Consider the following 8,491-nt stretch of genomic DNA (forward strand, 5'->3'; position numbering starts at 1 on the left):
GAAATATACTTTAGTGAACAATATTGTGATCTTCTTTTTACTCCTAGCCTGTTATAACCTGGGAAATTTAGGCTTCAGATAGACAGTAGTAGAATAAACTAAAGAAAGGAAAAGAAATGGTTGCTAAAAATGAAAGATTGTGTTCAAGTTGTAATTAAGGTGCTCTCGAATCTGTGCTTTTCTGAACCTGGTGTCCAGCAAATCATGCCACAGCTCTGGTGTACAGTGATACATTGGGGTCTCCACTTCCCCCAAGAAGCTATTGGAAATAATGGGCCAAGAAACAAAGACTTTCAAAATGATAAGGCAAGTGCCAGGAAGGGGAATTTTCCAGTTCATATGGGGGCATTTGTGTTACTCCCAAGTAAAGCAGATGCCATTTTCAAACGTGCTCTCCTTGGCCCAGTGTTCTTTTCTTAGCATGATTAGGGACGGATCAACTCTAATTGCAACACAGACAGTTAGCAGAATTCGGGATTATGTTAACACTCTAAGTGTTTAATGATGAATGAGTCATATGTCAGGCTGTGACAAAAGGCTTCACTCTTTAAACAAGAGATGCCTCGTTCTGGCACATTATTAATTTATGAAGCTTGAATCTGGGATAACTGGATTTAGGAGGTTAATCCTTATTTCATTATAATTTCTTGTAATAGATTTTGGCCTCTTCTCTCCCCTCTCCCCACTTTCACATGTTGTCTAATAGACTTAAAAAACAAACACACAAACAAGAAAATCCTTCTTACTTTGGTAATAAGTTTCTGCAAGAAGACCCTTAACCTCAAGGGTTTTGAAACTATAATATACTGCAGAGAAGAGCCAGTGCTTTCTGCAAAGGGGTTTATTGGAGGAAATTCAATCAAGGAAGTATTCCAAGAACCTGAATCCTGAGGAGCCAGGCAGGCAGGACTCGTGGGAGGGCTGAGGGGAGCTGATGGCGTGCAGGAGCAAGGACCTGACTCAGGAGAGCTTAGGAGACCATTCAGGTCTGGTCTGAAACTGAACAGAAGGGCTGGGTTGAAAACAAGGTGGTTGCCAGGGCTGTAAGGTGGGATTTGGACAGGGATGAGAGCCTGGCTGGTTCCTGGAGGCTAGAGAAGCTCTTGCCTGGAGTTTGCAGGTGGGCATCTGCCTAGGTGTTCCAGAGGATGATGACCGTGACGATGGAGGTGGCCAGGAAGAGCAGATAGAGGCGGAAGAGCAGGGTGTCCATCATGTGGCTGAACTGCATCCACAGGCTGACCGAGTGCTGCTTCTGAGCCTCGTCTTCCTGCTGGGCCCTCGCTGACCCAGGGCACCCATTTAGCTCTGCCTCTCTGGGACCTGGCACCTTCCCACCAACTCCACGGGCTCCTTCACGCCTACGGAGAGACAGAGACTCAGCTGTGGGCTGCCAAGGTCAGCTGGGGGGTTGTGGGGGCAGGAAGGAGGCGGGAGCAGAGAAGGGGAGGTGATGGGAGAGGACGCGAGGGCAGTGCTGATTTCCCTCACCAGGCAGGTGGGCAGGGCTGAGGCCCAGGCCCGTGTTTCCCTTCTGGGGCGCAGCGGGGCGACATTTCCTTGGGCTGGTGCAGTGTAGAAGCAGGGAACGGAGCCAGCGAGGCCTGGGTGGAGGCTGGGTGGTGGCCAGGTGCAGCAGGTCGGTGATGAAGATGGTCTCCAGTAGGCGGAGCACCATCAGTGACAGACATAGGGCAAAGTAGACACCTGGAGGGAAATTGGGCCTGCCTGAGGGCCAGAGGCACCAGCCAGGGACTTCTTGTTTCCTCTTCCCGGAGGGCCCATTTGCAGGATCTCTTTTTACTCTGACCTGGTTTCATTGGTCCCTCTCCCCACTCCACCCCCCACCTTGCTTTTCTTCTCCTGGTGGAGGGAGGGGCCATACTGATGAGGGGGTTGCCACTGGCAGGGAGTAAGTCATTCAACGTCATGAGCAGGAAGACGTTGTAGCCCATCAGGAGTGTCATCTTGAATGGGGCATAGCTCTCGCTTTCTGCCGGCAGGTAGAAGCTGAGGGCGTCGATGGCTATCAGAAAGCTACTGGGCACCAGGAGGCTTATGACGCTGGGCATTAGAGGCTGGGCCTGCGCCTGATGGTCACCTGGTGCGGAGGAGAGAGGGAGGCAACTGAGGAGAAGCCTGGGAGGCTGCCAAGCCAGTTAAAAGCAAGAGTTGAGATTTGCTCCTTACTTTCTAGTAAGGAAACATTACCTCAAGTCCCTTTCTCTGTCTTGCCTCTCCAGCAAAGCCATCTCAATCACCACACTGCCTTTCCATGGTTTGATTCTACCATGCTGCTTACCATTGAAATGTATCTCATTCCTTCTTGGCCCAAAGTTCAACTTTCTCCACCTAAATTTTTATTACTACCAATGTGCTCTTAGCAGAATCGAGGGACCAGATTCTTAGGTATTGTGTGCATTGTATTTCTGCTTGCTTTCCTCATCAAGGTCTAATCTCTAGTGACTTTGCTGGTGGACATTTAAAACCAGGGGGAGGGAAAACAAGACAGAGCAGACATTTTGGGGTCACCAGGATTTGGAATCATAATATCCCTAAGACAGTGTTTCATAACTTTTCCACCACCTCTTTTAAAAAATAAATATAAAAATTCCTGCCCTCCAGGCAATCAATAAAAGACTTTCAAGCATAAAAATAAATTACATAAGGATAAATTCTGTGGGAAAATTGGATCAGAAATGAAAGTCTGAGAAGGAAACAAAGTACATTTCCTTACAAAGAGGAGTTTCTGTACTTTTTATGGGTGATGGTTGGAATCAAATTGCTATATTTGATTCTGTTGGGTATATTGACATTTTAGGATAGAACTGCAACAGTCCTAAAATGTCAATGTTTTCCATATGCAAAAAATTACATCCATTGTGACTCATGCATCTTATGATTAAAAAATTTAGATATAAAAAAAAAAATTCCTGCCCTCCAAAAAGTTCTGATAGCCCTGGCAGGGGGCGGAGGTTCATGCTCACTATAAATCACTGCCATGGGAGCTTTGTTTCTTCCTCGGAGAGGATCCATTCAATCAATATTTACGGAGTGCCAGGTACTGTTTTAGGTACTGGAGATTTATCAGTGAAAAAAGTGATAACAGTTTCTGTCCCTGTGGAGCTTATTTTCTCGTGGGAGAGCTTACATTCTGGTGGGGGACATAAGCTATGCATCTAAGGAGAAGATCTCATCCAGGGCCCGTGAGCTCACATAGAAGATGATTTGGTCATAATCATTGGTGCCCACAGTCATCTTCATCATTCTTTGATGGATACCCTGAAGTACCCATTCCCCCTTGCTCCAAACGACGTTCTGTGATGTTTTCAAAATCTCCTGCACGTCCTGCTCCATGCCCAACACCATGTTCTGCACTGCAAAGGAGATCCAGGCAACTCAGCTTCCCCCAGCGCTCCCAACCCCTTTGCCCACACTGTTGGATTCCTTACCACTTAGCTTTCACACCCCTTTCGGTGAGATTCCCTCACTGTTCCCAGCTTTCTGTCCTCTTCTTCCCAAACCCTTTCTCTAGCTCTCAACATGTGAGCCTCACTCACCTGTGTAGATGAAAGAGCTGGAGGTGAGGGTGCAGTTCTGTTCATCAAAGGAGAAGTAGAGATGTCCAGGTTGCAGATGCTGGTCACCTGCATTGGTTTACTGTATTCAATGTGATCATCACTGTTGACATAAGCCATGAGACCTGAAGGGGTCTGATCCATATCCATGCTGTGTGTGAGAAGGACAGGGAGGTGAGTGCTGTGGGTTCCCCACCAGACTTGGCCTTCTTCCTCTCTCAGGTCACCCATTCCTGTGCTCCAGCCCCACTCATCTGACCTCCGCCTTCCACCTATTGCCACGTTTTGGGGGTTTCAGACGCTGCTCCTTTCTAAGGTGAGTCTTTGCGTGGCCCCTATTGGTTACTCATGCTCTTCCCTGGAGATATGGTCTCCTTCTTGCTTTTTTCAGCCCCGATACTCACAACTCCTAGATGAAGATATCTGGAAGCCACAGGTTCTCAGCTGCCACGCTCAGCTTCCTGATGCCCCCACATTCCACTGGGTTCCACCTAAGGAATGGATTGTACCACATCTAGAGGAAACCGTGGTGTGGGACAAACAGGAGGTGGGAACTGGTCTTAGTCTTCCTCTGTCTCTTGCACTTTACATCCCTTTTTTTACTCATTTCTTTACTCTCCCACCCTCTCTCTGGTGACAGCTGTCACAATGTCACTGACAAAGTTTTACTTGCTTCCACTTCTCCCTCAGTGGTCTCAAGGGAGACCTTGAGCTTGGCTTTGGATTCCCTGGGTTGGAGCCACTTAAGTATTGGCTTCCATGACTTTGGTTTATGCCACTTGCTCCCTGAGCCCCATCTCTGCCCTCCTTAAACTGGCAGAATAATCAGGAAGTTTTATGTTTTCATTATTGGCTGGTTCTGTATGAATTTGTCTAATTTGTGGGTATTCTCAGCTTTATCCATTTTAATCTGTGAACTTGGACCCTGGAGTGGAAAAAGAGAGGTACCATAACAAAGGGGAAACTGAGTCTATCTTACCACATTTAGCCACAGGAATGATGTCATCAGTTGAAGATGTGTATCCTGGAAAAACAGTTTTCATCCAGGACCATTAATTTTATGAAGTCAGGTCCAGTGCAACCACCCACCTCTTACTCATTTCCAAGGCTGTTCTGTGTGGCAATTATGATATTTTTCATAAGCCACTAAAAATGGTAGGTCATATAATCCAGGGTACAGGAGAAATGTAAGTGAAAGCACCAGTATGAGAGTCCATTGGGATCATGTTTCTTGTGGCGTATTCGCAAAAAAGGGAGAGCTTTTGCCTGCAGTGATGTCATTGTAGCATTCCCTGTCATTCCTCCCTACCCCATAGACTGAGCTTTTAATTTTACAAAATCCAGTCAGGGAACCCACTGCTCACCACTAGACCATTACAAAGTTGGGTCAGGACTTACTACTTCCAGGTTGGCAGACAGGGTGAAGGAGATGTGGACATGAGTGGGGATGCTGAAGTTGGTGACTGGACGGAAGGCCTTCCTGTCAAACACTGCTTGGAAGGCAGCAGGATCCACCCCATGCTGGTCGAATCCTGAGCAAGTGATGGTGAAATTGTCTCCTCTTCCTGTAGAGAGCAGAGACTGTGAAAGGAGTGCCGGCACTGGGGTCTGGGCAGTGTTTCTGCACAGAGAGACGACAGGGGTCATGGGAGAAATGTCTGGACTCCTCCTTCCTGGACCAGGGAGCTTGGGCTGGGCTGGTAGGCAAATGGGGGAAGTTGATGAGGTGAGCTGAGTCAGGGCTCCATCCTCAATTCCATTGTCTCTCTCTCTATGCAAAACTTGTCTAAATGCGTATGCAAACTCAGTCCTGACCACCACTTTTTAGTGTCCTGTTGTGTTCTTAACAATCTCACCACAAACCTTTGTCCTTGAGCCATTTGGGTGAATGTCAGTGACAGATTTTGCAATCACAGTTCTCTTCCTCACTATATGAACAGGGCATAGATAGATGGTCATGAATTAATGATGAGAGAAATAATCAGGTAGGTAGTGAGCAACCAGTGGGACCTTAATGAAGGAACTCCTTAAAGAAGGAACTCAGTTTTCAGTTTAATGGTATATATCGTGTCCTTGCTTTGTGCTGTAATTGTTCTCTTCTAAAACTCAGGACTCATCACCACTATCTTAAAGACTATCTTAAAAAGAGTTCCTTGATACCCATCTTATACCCAAACCTTTTCTTGTCATACTTTGTGGGGCAGAAACAGAGAATGTATGTGCCCACAGAGAAGATGTGGTAACATTTTCTGGTCGAGTCTGTTTTTATCTGTCGCTGATGTTGTCCTATCCTTGATGTTGTCCTATCCCTCATTGCTTATTCTCAATAATGAACAAGATATTACTCTAGACTGGGAAAATTGTACTGAAAAAGTTTCCCTCTTTCACAACAGATCTTCTCTTCTACCTCCTTCCCCTTGGCATCTTTCTTTTCATTTGCTTAAGGGAACCGAGAAAGAATTTTCTTCTTCTCAATGTCAGTTGATACCCAGAAACCGTGGGGTAGATTATATGCCTGGAAAGAGAATGACATGGGGAAAGGGAAGAGGCCCATAGATGTATGGGGAGTGGAGAAATAGATTAACAGAGGCGTCAACTAACTGTTTAGGACCCTAGAAAGAGCTACAAAGCTGTCAGTGTCATGAGTTTCCATTTTTACCAAAATGAACACCCAGTCATTGACTGTCTAGAAATAAAAATTAGCCTGGTTTCTCTGTTTCCCAGAAGTTATATGGATGCTGTGCTCTTGCTCTTGTCCCATCTTACCTTGAAGCAGCAGGTGGAGAATGAGGCAGAGGAGGAATCCTTCCCCATGGAGCCAACCTCTTTCCATCCTCCTCTCCTTGGCTCTTCTCTGGGGACTTAGTGATGATGTTGACCTTAAAAGACCATAGGCCACACCTCAAGCCTTAGCTTTGAATAATTCAGGTGTCAGGTAGCCTTAGCCATCTCTCTAACGAGCACCCCCAGTGACAACAGAATATCATGGAGGACTACCCCACCCCATGCCCTAACTAGACCTGAACCTGGTCTCCAAAAGTAATCTGACAAATCAGTTTGGAGAGGAGGAAGAAAAAATATTTGGTCCCTGGAGCAGTGCTAATGACTTCCTCATACTTTAGAGTCACTCTGGCATATAATGCACCATAGGAAAGGCACAAAATGACTCTATTGCCTTCAAGTGGCACACGTACTTATTTTAACCCTGCTGCCATCTTTCAAAAAAATTGCAGGGGTGGGGTCTGCTTTTATATAATCAACTTCAGACTCTGAGGTTTTAAATATGACTTCTGTACTGGCAAGTCTTAACTTTTGATTTTTTGCGTGTGTCAAAAGCAATTTGGACCCAGGTATACTGGAGGAGGGGGTGGGGTAGAGGGGAGATCACAGGGTTTTCAGTAGAAGTTGCTTTATGAGGTCATGACCAATCAGCCTGCAAATTCATGTTGTTTTTGGCCCTGCTAGTGTTTTTAGGAAATTAGTTAGTTGTCAACATTTTAAAAATAGGAAGATTTCATGTAAAAACTGTTTCTGGCTTTGTTTGAAAAATAAGATCAAGCAGTACTGGGCTCACATTTCTGCTTGACAACAATGCTTTCTGCCAAAGCTAAGAAGTGGTTAAGCCCTTTGGATGCAGAATATTTGTCTCTAGATCATCACAGTTTCTGTCACCAACTATTGTCTTATTCCTGACCAGCTCCCCTCATTTATGCTACCTGCTTGGCCTTGGTTGGTGTTTAAGTTTGCTTTTGAGTGTTAAGATTAATTTTGTTGTTCGATTCTTAAAGTGCCTTAGGAAGTAATTTTAAAATACCATGCCATGCCTAGGTGATCACGGGTCTTGTTCTTGTCAGATTTAGAATGTGCAAATATTTGGTTCCTGGTGGAAACCAGACATGTGAGAAAGTGGGCCAGAGTCATCAGTTGTTTAACCTGTTTTATTCTAGAATGATTTCTGTTAGGGAAGGCCCCAGGGATTGTCATCAGTGGCTAGGAAAACCAAGGGAGAGGTTGCTTCAGTGAAGAAGCTTTTCAGACTAGTTGGTATGAGACAGTAAGAAAGGTCTAAGGCCAAATCCTGTTTCTATTAGAATCATGTCACCCTCTCTCTGCCTCAGTTTCCTCCTCTCTAAGATTGAGACGATAAAACCTGTCACGCAGGAGTTTTATGTGGTTTGATATAATATTTGTACGTTGCCTATCCCATCCTAAGCAGCTAATGAATTGGAGCAGCAATACATTAAAAATGGCAGTAAGAATAGTTGTTTTTGTTATCCTCACTCTCTCAAGGTCGTTCAGGTTGCTTCAGCCTGAATGGAATCTTCTGGACTTAGAATGTCTGAGTAGACTGAATTAACCCCAGTTCCCATGAGCAGAAAAGTGTTTTCTCTCAGCTTCACTCAGCTGCATACTGACAAGGACCCTCCCTCCACTCTCCTTAGCACCACTCTTCATCTTTTGAGAATTCTTTCCCCTTCAGGAAGTTTATTTATTTATTTTTTCTTTTTTAAAAGATTCCTTTGGATCAGCATTTCTCAAAGCATTTTCTGCAGAACCCTAGTTCTACAGGATGTTCAATGCTTTTCTGAAAAACTTTTTTTCATTGTTCAAGTTCAAATAAGTCTGAGAAATGCTGAGTTAAACAAGGAGAAACAGGGCTTCCTTGGTGGCACAGTGGTTAAGAATCCGCCTGCCAATGCAGGGGACACGGGTTCGAGCCCTGGTCCGCGAAGATCCCACATGCCGCGGAGCAACTAAGCCCGTGCGCCACAACTACTGAGCCTGTGCTCTAGAGCCCGCGAGCCACAACTACTGAAGCCCGCGTGCCACAACTACTGAAGCCCACGTGCCTAGAGCCCGTGCTCTGCAGCAAGAGAAGCCACTGCAATGAGAAGCCCGTGCACTGCAACGGA

General features: G+C 45.7%; 1 pseudogene; it reads right to left on the reverse strand.

Annotated features, from left to right (window-relative positions):
* Positions 1–1,132: 1,132 nt before the first annotated feature.
* LOC133093478 (5-hydroxytryptamine receptor 3C-like) lies at positions 1,133–6,593 on the reverse strand (annotated as a pseudogene).
* Positions 6,594–8,491: the final 1,898 nt, after the last annotated feature.

This window comes from Eubalaena glacialis, chromosome 6 (assembly GCF_028564815.1).
Source record: "Eubalaena glacialis isolate mEubGla1 chromosome 6, mEubGla1.1.hap2.+ XY, whole genome shotgun sequence".
Lineage (NCBI taxonomy): Eukaryota > Metazoa > Chordata > Mammalia > Artiodactyla > Balaenidae > Eubalaena > Eubalaena glacialis.